Source organism: Pyxicephalus adspersus, chromosome 11, assembly GCF_032062135.1.
Source record: "Pyxicephalus adspersus chromosome 11, UCB_Pads_2.0, whole genome shotgun sequence".
In the NCBI taxonomy this organism is placed as follows: Eukaryota; Metazoa; Chordata; class Amphibia; order Anura; family Pyxicephalidae; genus Pyxicephalus; species Pyxicephalus adspersus.
This window is the reverse complement of record NC_092868.1, coordinates 9,643,617-9,652,300: the sequence shown is the minus strand read 5'-3', so window position 1 is coordinate 9,652,300 and position 8,684 is coordinate 9,643,617. Positions and strand designations below refer to the sequence as shown.

At 44.6% G+C, this 8,684-nt stretch overlaps 1 protein-coding gene across 5 annotated transcripts in view; it reads left to right on the top strand.

Annotated features, from left to right (window-relative positions):
- The first annotated feature begins 2 nt into the window (after positions 1 to 2).
- CIC (capicua transcriptional repressor) overlaps positions 3 to 8,684 on the top strand; it is a 100,209-nt gene continuing 91,527 nt past the window's right edge. For 2 of the 5 annotated variants that reach the window (XM_072427237.1, XM_072427233.1), the window contains exon 1: positions 4,071 to 4,505. The gene's annotated coding sequence lies outside the window, so the exon portion shown is untranslated. Of the gene's footprint in view, positions 205 to 4,069; positions 4,506 to 8,684 lie in introns of those variants that run through there. The other 3 variants (XM_072427234.1, XM_072427236.1, XM_072427235.1) reach the window with 3 other exon arrangements.

Genomic DNA, 8,684 nt, shown 5'->3' with positions numbered 1-8,684 from the left:
AATTAATAATGATACGTTTGTATCTTTTTTTTTTTAGAATGGTTTCACTTTGTCATGCAGCGTCAGCATTGCGCCACTAGAGGGAGAATCGGCTACGCTTCCCATCCCGATACGTTCTCTATCCCTTGCCGAACGACTGCTGTGACTGTACAGGCTTACAAGGCGTGCTCCATGACGGCTGCAATTTCCAGCGCAAAATGCAGCGTAAGTAGAAAAAAAAGAAATATGCATTGGTAACCCATGTGCTGTATATGTCAACAAAGAACTGAACGGCATCTCGAATAAAGCTGGCTCAAAACTTTGTCAGCGAACAATTTTCACTAGTTGAAACTTAGTTCATTCTTGCATTTTTTTGTTTTTCACACGCAGATGTTGCCGCACCCTCTAATGCGTCACTTCGGCACGGGTAACGTTTTGCAGAGGAAACGGGTTGTTACCCTTAGTAACCGGCGCTAAGTTTCCTTCTGTAATCTGTATTGGAGGAATCTTTTTGAATGCTGTGAGCAAACAGAGTGACTTTCCCTGGCTGTGTTTTGTTGCAGCTAGTTTCGTGCCGGATCATCTGATCTGGATGGCGAATGAGACGCTGCGCCCATGTCGTATCTCAAAAACACACAAAGAGCTGCAGTTGCACAATTTTATGTAATTGTGATATGAAGATGGGGATGGGCCGAGGAGAGAGCAGAAGGAGCGGCCACACTGGATACTTTATGGGGAAGTGTATAGGGGGTTGGGAGAACAGGGCCTACAATCTATGATTCCGGGGTGGATCAGTATATTACAGGAGGGTACTTTAATCAGTGGTGGACAACTGTGAGCCCCTGTGCAGAACTTGGCACCCCCTGTGGCTAAGGAGGGTTCAGGGCTCACATTGCACCTCCCTATGTTCACCCCTGACTTTGATCTTTTTACCATGAGTACTAAAAAAACTGAAACCCTGGGTCCGATTGATGTCCAAAGTGTCCAGCTACAAGCTTTAAACTCCAGCAGGTTCACCTACTGGTCATTTGTAGGTTACTGGTGTCTCTTGGACCATACCATTATAAACAATACAAATAGGGGGGTTGTTTGTGCCCATTGCAATTCCTAACAATGCCATCTCAATTATTAGAATGGGGGGGAAGCGTCTACCTTACCCAAGGCCTCATTCTACTCATCAAAAGTTTACCTATAGTAATATTCAGCATTACAAAGTATCAATTTCCCCCTATAGCCCATTGTCTGAGTACTCATCAGGAGCACGGGGGTGCTCTTTACTTTTTGACTTAGAAAGTTGACACTTTGGCCCAACTCATATTATCATTCTTCGCTAAGGAGCAGCAAATAGCAAGATGGGAGAGGAAGCTGAACATGGTGCCTACTGACTACTTGGAGTATGTATTTGTATAACAGAGCTCCCCTGGTGTCACCGCCCTGTGGGCATAATGTTGAACTAAAAGCAAGTAGATCCATAGAGCCATGGCCCTAACAGTATTTCCCCCCAGGAACCGGGAGTAGGGAAGCTGCAGCCAGGTGGTCAAAAAGTGCACATGGCAACATATAACCAGTTATTTGTGCCAAAGCTATCCAGCTATCCTATGATTGTATTCGCTTTCTACCGCCCCCTATATTTTGTTCTGACTTTGTAATGCTTGTCCCCTTAGAATGCATCATTTTCCTTCATTTTTGTATTAGGTCCTAACTGTCCAAGGCCCCTTTATTGTGACCCAGCTTCCTGTCTTGTGTTTTGTATAGAGTGTAATTAATATAGTGTAATAATTTAGGCTTAGATCACATTTACAGTAAAAATGTATTTATGGCTCCTGGGTGCCCTCTGGTAACTGCTAGGCCCCAGGAATGGTAATGGGGAATATTAATTTGAATTTTTTGCCTGGCTTTTTTTCTAACTGTATTTTTTTAATTGAAACTGCATGTAAAGCTTGCAGATGCCTAAAAATGTTTCCATTGCAGTGATGAGAGCTTTCAATTCAAGTGTATAGAGATGGCTGGGGTAGAAACCACCTTTCCACATTGGACGTAGGATCTGAAAAAACGTGCAGCAATGCTACTGCATACTACTGCCTGGGAAAAAGGACAAAAAATAAACTATTTGTTCTAAAGTTTTGGCAAGAAGTTTTTTTTTTTTTTTTTGTAAAAAAGGGTGCAGCACTGCCCCCTAATTCTATAAATAGGAGCGCAGAGCAGGATACCTACATCACACATCCCGGGAGGCTCCCAAGCATCTCAGGCATGCGCAAAAGGAGCCCTTTCGTCAAAAGGGGAAAAAATTGCCAATCTCATGCATGCACAGTAAGATCGGCAAGTTTTTTTCCCATCTACGTCACCCGATCTCACACCTGGGTCAGGCAACATAGGAAGAAGAACCCGGAAGAAGAGGAGAAGATGGCGCGCCTGGAGCGTCGGCCCGCAGATGGATACTGGGACGATGCAGGAGCCCATGGAAGAGACCTCCGGACCAATCAACTGTGCTGCGGGATTAAAGGTAAGTAGATTTTTTTGTTTTGGGGGACTTTTGAGTTTAGTTCCTCTTTATATAATAAAATCGCCTTATACAAGGCAGCAAATACATAATGATCTGTACAGAAGCTCTGTGATCCTCTCAGCATGATGATAGCTCCAGGGAGTTTGCCAGTTCTACACCCAGAAGATGAGGAGCAGAAAAGATACAAAGTATAAATCTTCTCTCCTCTTCCAGCTGGCTGCCTGTACTCACTGACAGCTCTCTGTACATCAGATTGAGAGCTTGTCCGATGATAGCCAGGTGGCTACTGAAAAATGCTGGGTGGTGTGCTCAGTTAAAATGGTCTGGGGAGAATAGCGCCCTCTGGATGTACTCTAAAGCAGAAAAACTATAGGTAATTAGCTACCTGGTACCATGGTTCTATGAGGGTACTGAAAAGAAGAACTTTGGGCAAGTAGCTACCTGGTAGAATGGTTCTATGAGGGTACTGAAAAGAAGAACTATGGGCAAGGAGGTACCTGGTACCATGGTTCTATAGGTGTACTGAAAAGAAAAACTTTGGGCAAGTAGCCCATTGGTGCCCTGGGGGCGTACTGCGCAATAGACTGGTAGCTGCCTGGCACTATGGGCTACCTGATAACAGATCGCTGGCTTGTAGCTACCTGGCACTATGGACCTATGCACATACTCCAAGGCAGAACTATAGGCAAGTAGCCCCATGGTGCTATCGAGCATCAGCAAGCTCTCTGTCTTAGATTGGCATCGCTATACAGTTCCATAGATATAATTAGCTTGTTCTGCTTCTTCCTCTCCCAACCTAAGCCTTGCTGTGCTAGGTATATTAGGGGAATGATGACAAGGCTGAAACTATTTTCGGGGATGTGCAAAGTGTACCCCATGGGTTGACTGAGTCAGTTCTGCACAGGGACCCACTGTTCTCTATGTCTGTTGTCTGCGTTCAATAATTCTCTTTCATGTTTTTAATGACTTTAAATGTTTTTTGGTATCGTCTCTCTGTCTTCTGTAATGATACAATACTGGTCACAGTCAGATTTTGTTGCCAGATCTGATCTGTCTTAACATACATGTTACAATTTAATTGTATAATCTTCCTTAGATCTATCAGAAAGCTATAGAAGGCGGGGGTCAGCCTGGCTGGTTACAGGCCGCATGAATGACACAGTATAGATGATATAGTATTATTATTATTATTAAACAGGATTTATATAGCGCCAACATATTACGCAGCGCTGTACATTAAATAGGGATTGCAAATGACAGACTAATACAGACAGTGATACAGGAAGAGAGGACCCTGCCCCGAAGAGCTTACAATCTAGTAGAGTATGGTGATTAGCCAGCTCCTTGGGGCACATATCTATACCTACCCCACCAGTATCTAATATTATATTCAAAGAACAGTTCTGGCTGCACCCAGGCTTCTTTCTCAGGTTTCCAGCATGAAAAAAATGGTAGGGCAGAATCTGATTGGCTGCCTTGGGCAATACAATCAGTACCACTTTCACTTTTTTCCCTTACTAGAACAGGACAGTTCTTTATCTCCAGACACGATATGGTTAACAAGCTCCTGATTGTAAGAAGTTTGCCGCCCCTTGCACAGCCATTGGCCTAATGTTCACGAGGACAAGCGTATTGGCCAATTCAGGCCACGCCCTTATGTGTGTAACAAGTCCCTTATCGTCTGGAGAGCCACGCCCACTCCTTCTAGTTTGATGGCAACACGCTTCCCGACGTCACCGCTTCTCCTCGCTATTGGCTGGCGCTTGTCCCCTCACTAGCCAATGCGCCGCCGCGACGGTGACATCAGCTAGCAACCATTCCCCGGCACGCGCCGACAGAGGGGGCGTGGTTGGGTCGGGCAGTGAGTGGATCCTGGGGCATAGCACCACCCCTTCATGCTGTGACGCCAACGGCGAGGAGGGCGCTGATTGGTCGAGCCTGACGGGCTCTTGCTGTTGCTGTGTGGGAAGAGACGGCTGGAGCTGCCGGTATCTGATGAAGAGCCGGGAGCGGGGGAAAAGGGGTGAGTCACTTAGTAGCAGCTCTCAGCAGCTGCCATCTTCTTTTTGTAACATCTGGATGGACTTCTTCACACGTTCTGCCATACGGCTGTTTCCTCCTCAGCTACAGCTTCAGCGCACTCCTTTTACCTCCTGCCTAACTCTCCGCTACACTTGCTGCGACTTGTAGTCCTCTGTCAAGCACTTTCCCTTTGCTGTCTATTGAGCTCATTTGCTTTGTGAACTACAACACCCGTCAGGCCCTGCGGCAGCCTCCGCTCTTGATAAACAAGTCACTTCATCCAGCGCCGTGGTTGGTGAAATTCTACCACGCCCCACACTTCTTCTTATTGGCTACTGTACCAGCCTGTCAACTGCGTCTGTGATATCCCCGCCCTTTTCTCAACCTCACTCTTCTGTGATTGGTTACTGTAAGCGTTGCTTAGGATTTTGCCCAGCCTAACCGGGTCTGTTCCGCCCTTTTGGGTTGACAGATGGCTTCCCATTGGTTTCAGGTTCTGTCACTGGGCTAGTTGTGGGCTGTGATTGGTTGGCTTGGCCAGCTGTTCCTGCTTCATTCACCATTTTGTCTCCTGGAGTAAAGGGGGCCAGGCAGCAGTGTGTGGATGTCCGTGAGTGAGGGCCAGGTGAGTGTCCACTGCTCACCTACAGCTTTGCCTCCCTGCCTGGATGTGTTTGGAAGCAGCTGGGGAGCTAGCAGCTGTTGTGGAACTACAACTCCCAGCATGCCCAGCCTGCTATAGTCAAGAGGGGCATGCTGGGACTTGTAGTTCCACAGCAGCTGTAAAGACTTCAGTCTGGCTTCTATGATAAACTTCCATCTGCACCGTGTACAGCTGTGTGTCTGCGTTCCCTGTGTGTGTGCACAATCCCCCCCTTCCCCAGCCAGCAATAGCAGCCTATATGTGTCTATGTGATCCTGTGTCACACTCCCTCCCCCCTTTCCACAGCAGCACTCTCCTGCCTGCCCATATGCCTGGGGACTTTCCATTCGTGCCATGGATAATTCCTGATCTGCATCCGGATGGGTGCACAATTCACGCTCTGTCGTATGCAGCACTCTATGCGCGGCATACATGCTCGGGGTCGTCGTGTCTGCAAATAATTTTCACATATTAGTGAGCAAACACGACCACCCGATTTACAATCTCCAGTGGTGAGACATTTGCGCCCACCTACCTGACTCCGATAAGGGTCTTACAATCGCTCTAGCAGCTGGATCTTTTATTCTAATATACTGAAAAAAATTCAACAAGAGAAGTGAGACTGCCCTGGCTGAGAGGGAAAAAAATGATGGGATTTTGAGATAGGTAGGGGGGCAAAGCAAGCGAAAATAAATGGTGGGCAGATGTTTGATGGTGGCCCTAGGAGATGGTTATAAATAGACCTATCGTTTTTATGTGCCTTGCGTCCAATTAAAATTGATATACATACTAAGGGAAGGTACCCTCTCCCGATCTCATGGACATTCATGGTTTCCATTGATGTCAGATATGCCAGGCCACGGCTTTGTATTACTGATTTCTAGACGCACATAGATCTGTTCTAGGAAGGAGCTTGCTGCATGTCGTATCTGACAGCACAGATCAGAATGATTGGAGGACGGGGGGGGGGGCTCGATTATGAGTTATGGATTGAGATAGATAATGCGCTGTGTGGGTGGACTGATAATATCCTCATCACAAGAAAGACAAATAAAGGATTTTTTTTTTAATTTAAAAAACTCAAAGCGTTCCGTGACCTTTTTCTTTCTTTTACTGCAACTTTCCATTCTGTCTAAAACCAGATATCACAGGATAGGGGTTCTCACCAAGTGCTATTTTTTAGCTGAGGACCAATGAGATTGGAACGTTATGGTCATGTGACTAGAAGAATAATACTGACTGTCGTGGTAAAGCTTTATGGGAACAAAGAGGGATCACCCATATTATTATTATTATTATTATTATTAATAATAATAAACAGGATTTATATAGCACCAACATATTATGCAGCAGGGTACATTAAATAGAGAAACCAATGGAATCTGGTCTGTGTTTCATTTTCCATGAAGGGAGCAAAGTATATTTTGTTTTATAAGTCAGCCAGTAAAAGGCCTTCAATAATGATTCTGATTGGACAGAGGCTATGGCACGCACATTGTTTTTTAGGAATCTCCCCCCTTTCCCTTCATCCACACACGTAAATGCAAAGACCAATAAACGTTCTCATTTAAGCACACCGGCTCCATCGTAGTCACAAATTGTATTTGTAAATCCTCTGGCTTCATCCATTCAGTTGCTTTGAGCAATTTGTGACAGGCAGGTAAAGTTACACCAATGATCATTTTGGCTATCTGTAAGGGTGACATTCTTCCCACTGGCCAGCAATGCCACCACACTAATGTAGTTTGAGCTGTGAATATAGTAATTATACCAGGAGTTCCCTAAAGACCTGAAAATTTCAAGGCTTCCCTCATGTTAAAAAGGCTGAAACACTGATCACAAAACTCCACTCTCCATCATCGTAGGTCAACTTCCTCCTCCTTGCTCTCTGTCCCGGCCCATTAATAACCTCCAGGGCCAGTTTGCTTATCAAAAAGAGAATAAAGTTGTTCCCAGGGTCTCATAAGATTTATTCTTCCTTGACACTGGTGGTGGAGCTTTCCCAGCGGGACCACATTGGAGCACCTAAATCTATGCGGTAGCCGCTATATGACAACTTTTGTGGGCTTCCTAAATATGACCTCCAGCCTTCCTTTCTATCTTGCACAGTTTTACCAACTCCTCTCCTGGGCTGAAATAGCTTACTCTGATTTCACTGCACACTATGAGCTTCTCACAATGTGCAATAAAAGCATCAGAAAGTGAGGTTTGCAGCTAAGAAAGATGTCAGTTGCAGGTCAAATACACCTTTGTGAATTATCTAAAATGCAAGCTGAAAACATTTATACATCAACAAGATGCAGAAGCTTCTGTTGCAGGCCTTTGGAAAGAATCACTATAAAAAAATCCAGGAATGGCTGTACTTTGACTTCTGGCTTTGTTCAAGGTTTTTGGGAATCCAGTGAGCCAATCAGGGATCAGTATTCGGAATGCTCCCAGTCTGTGATGTTTCGATATATTTGACTTTTTGGGAAAATCATCAGTTTTCAGATTTGAGAAGGAAACTTTACATCCTGGCTTCTGTAGCAATTATTAGAAAGCTATACTGGGAGAATATAAAAGCTGCCATTGCCACTCTGTTGTATTGGTAATGCTGGTTACCTGGCTCTCTGATATCAGTGCTTTCTGAATCATCCACCTAGAACAATCCTCCCTTAATTCACTTTTTTCTGGTCACACAGCCATTAAAATATATAATATATATATATATACTGAGGACGGACAGCCAAGTCAGCTTGTAATACCGGTAGCAGCCCACATATTCCCAATGAAAGCTTCAATTAAGGTTTTTTTTCCATGTTCAGTTACAATTTGGACTTTAGACTTCTGATAGGACAACAGTAATCTCCTCCGCTCGCCTTCATAAAATGTCCTGCCTGTGATATCTGTATTTTTATTAGTTATATAAAAAAAGCTGATGTAACACATACATATGAATGCAGATACACCATTCAGTAATTGTTATTTGCATGGAAGCGATTTAGGTATGAAAATGTAAATCTAATCAGCCGCGTTACGTGTGAATGTGTAGAGGGGGAACATGGTGATGGCAAGAGGGAGCACGGGGTGTAGAAGGGGGACACCATCAGACTGCTGCTGCTCTTCTTTGTCAAGCAGAGTTCCTCCACAGGTTGCTAGGGTTTCCCTGATCAATGAGCAATTTGTACCTCCCATGTCAGTTTAAGTAAAGCCAATGATCTTTTTGGCTATCTGTAAGGGTGACATTCCTCCCAATGGCCAGCAATGTAAAAGGAATTCTTCCCACTGACCACCACACTAATATACTGTGAGCTATGGATATAGTAATTATAGAAGGGGCTCCCTGTAGACCTGAAAATTGTCAAGGGTTCCTCCATGTTAAAAAGGTTGACCTATATTATAAAATATGAAAGGTTAAATAACTCAAGAAGGATTATGCAGATAAAGAATGGAGAGTTATCCGCACCCAATGCACTGCCCCTCCCTCCATATGTAAATAAATATACACAGGGAGAATTCTATCTATTGTGTAACTATAAACCAGACTCTTCAACTTTA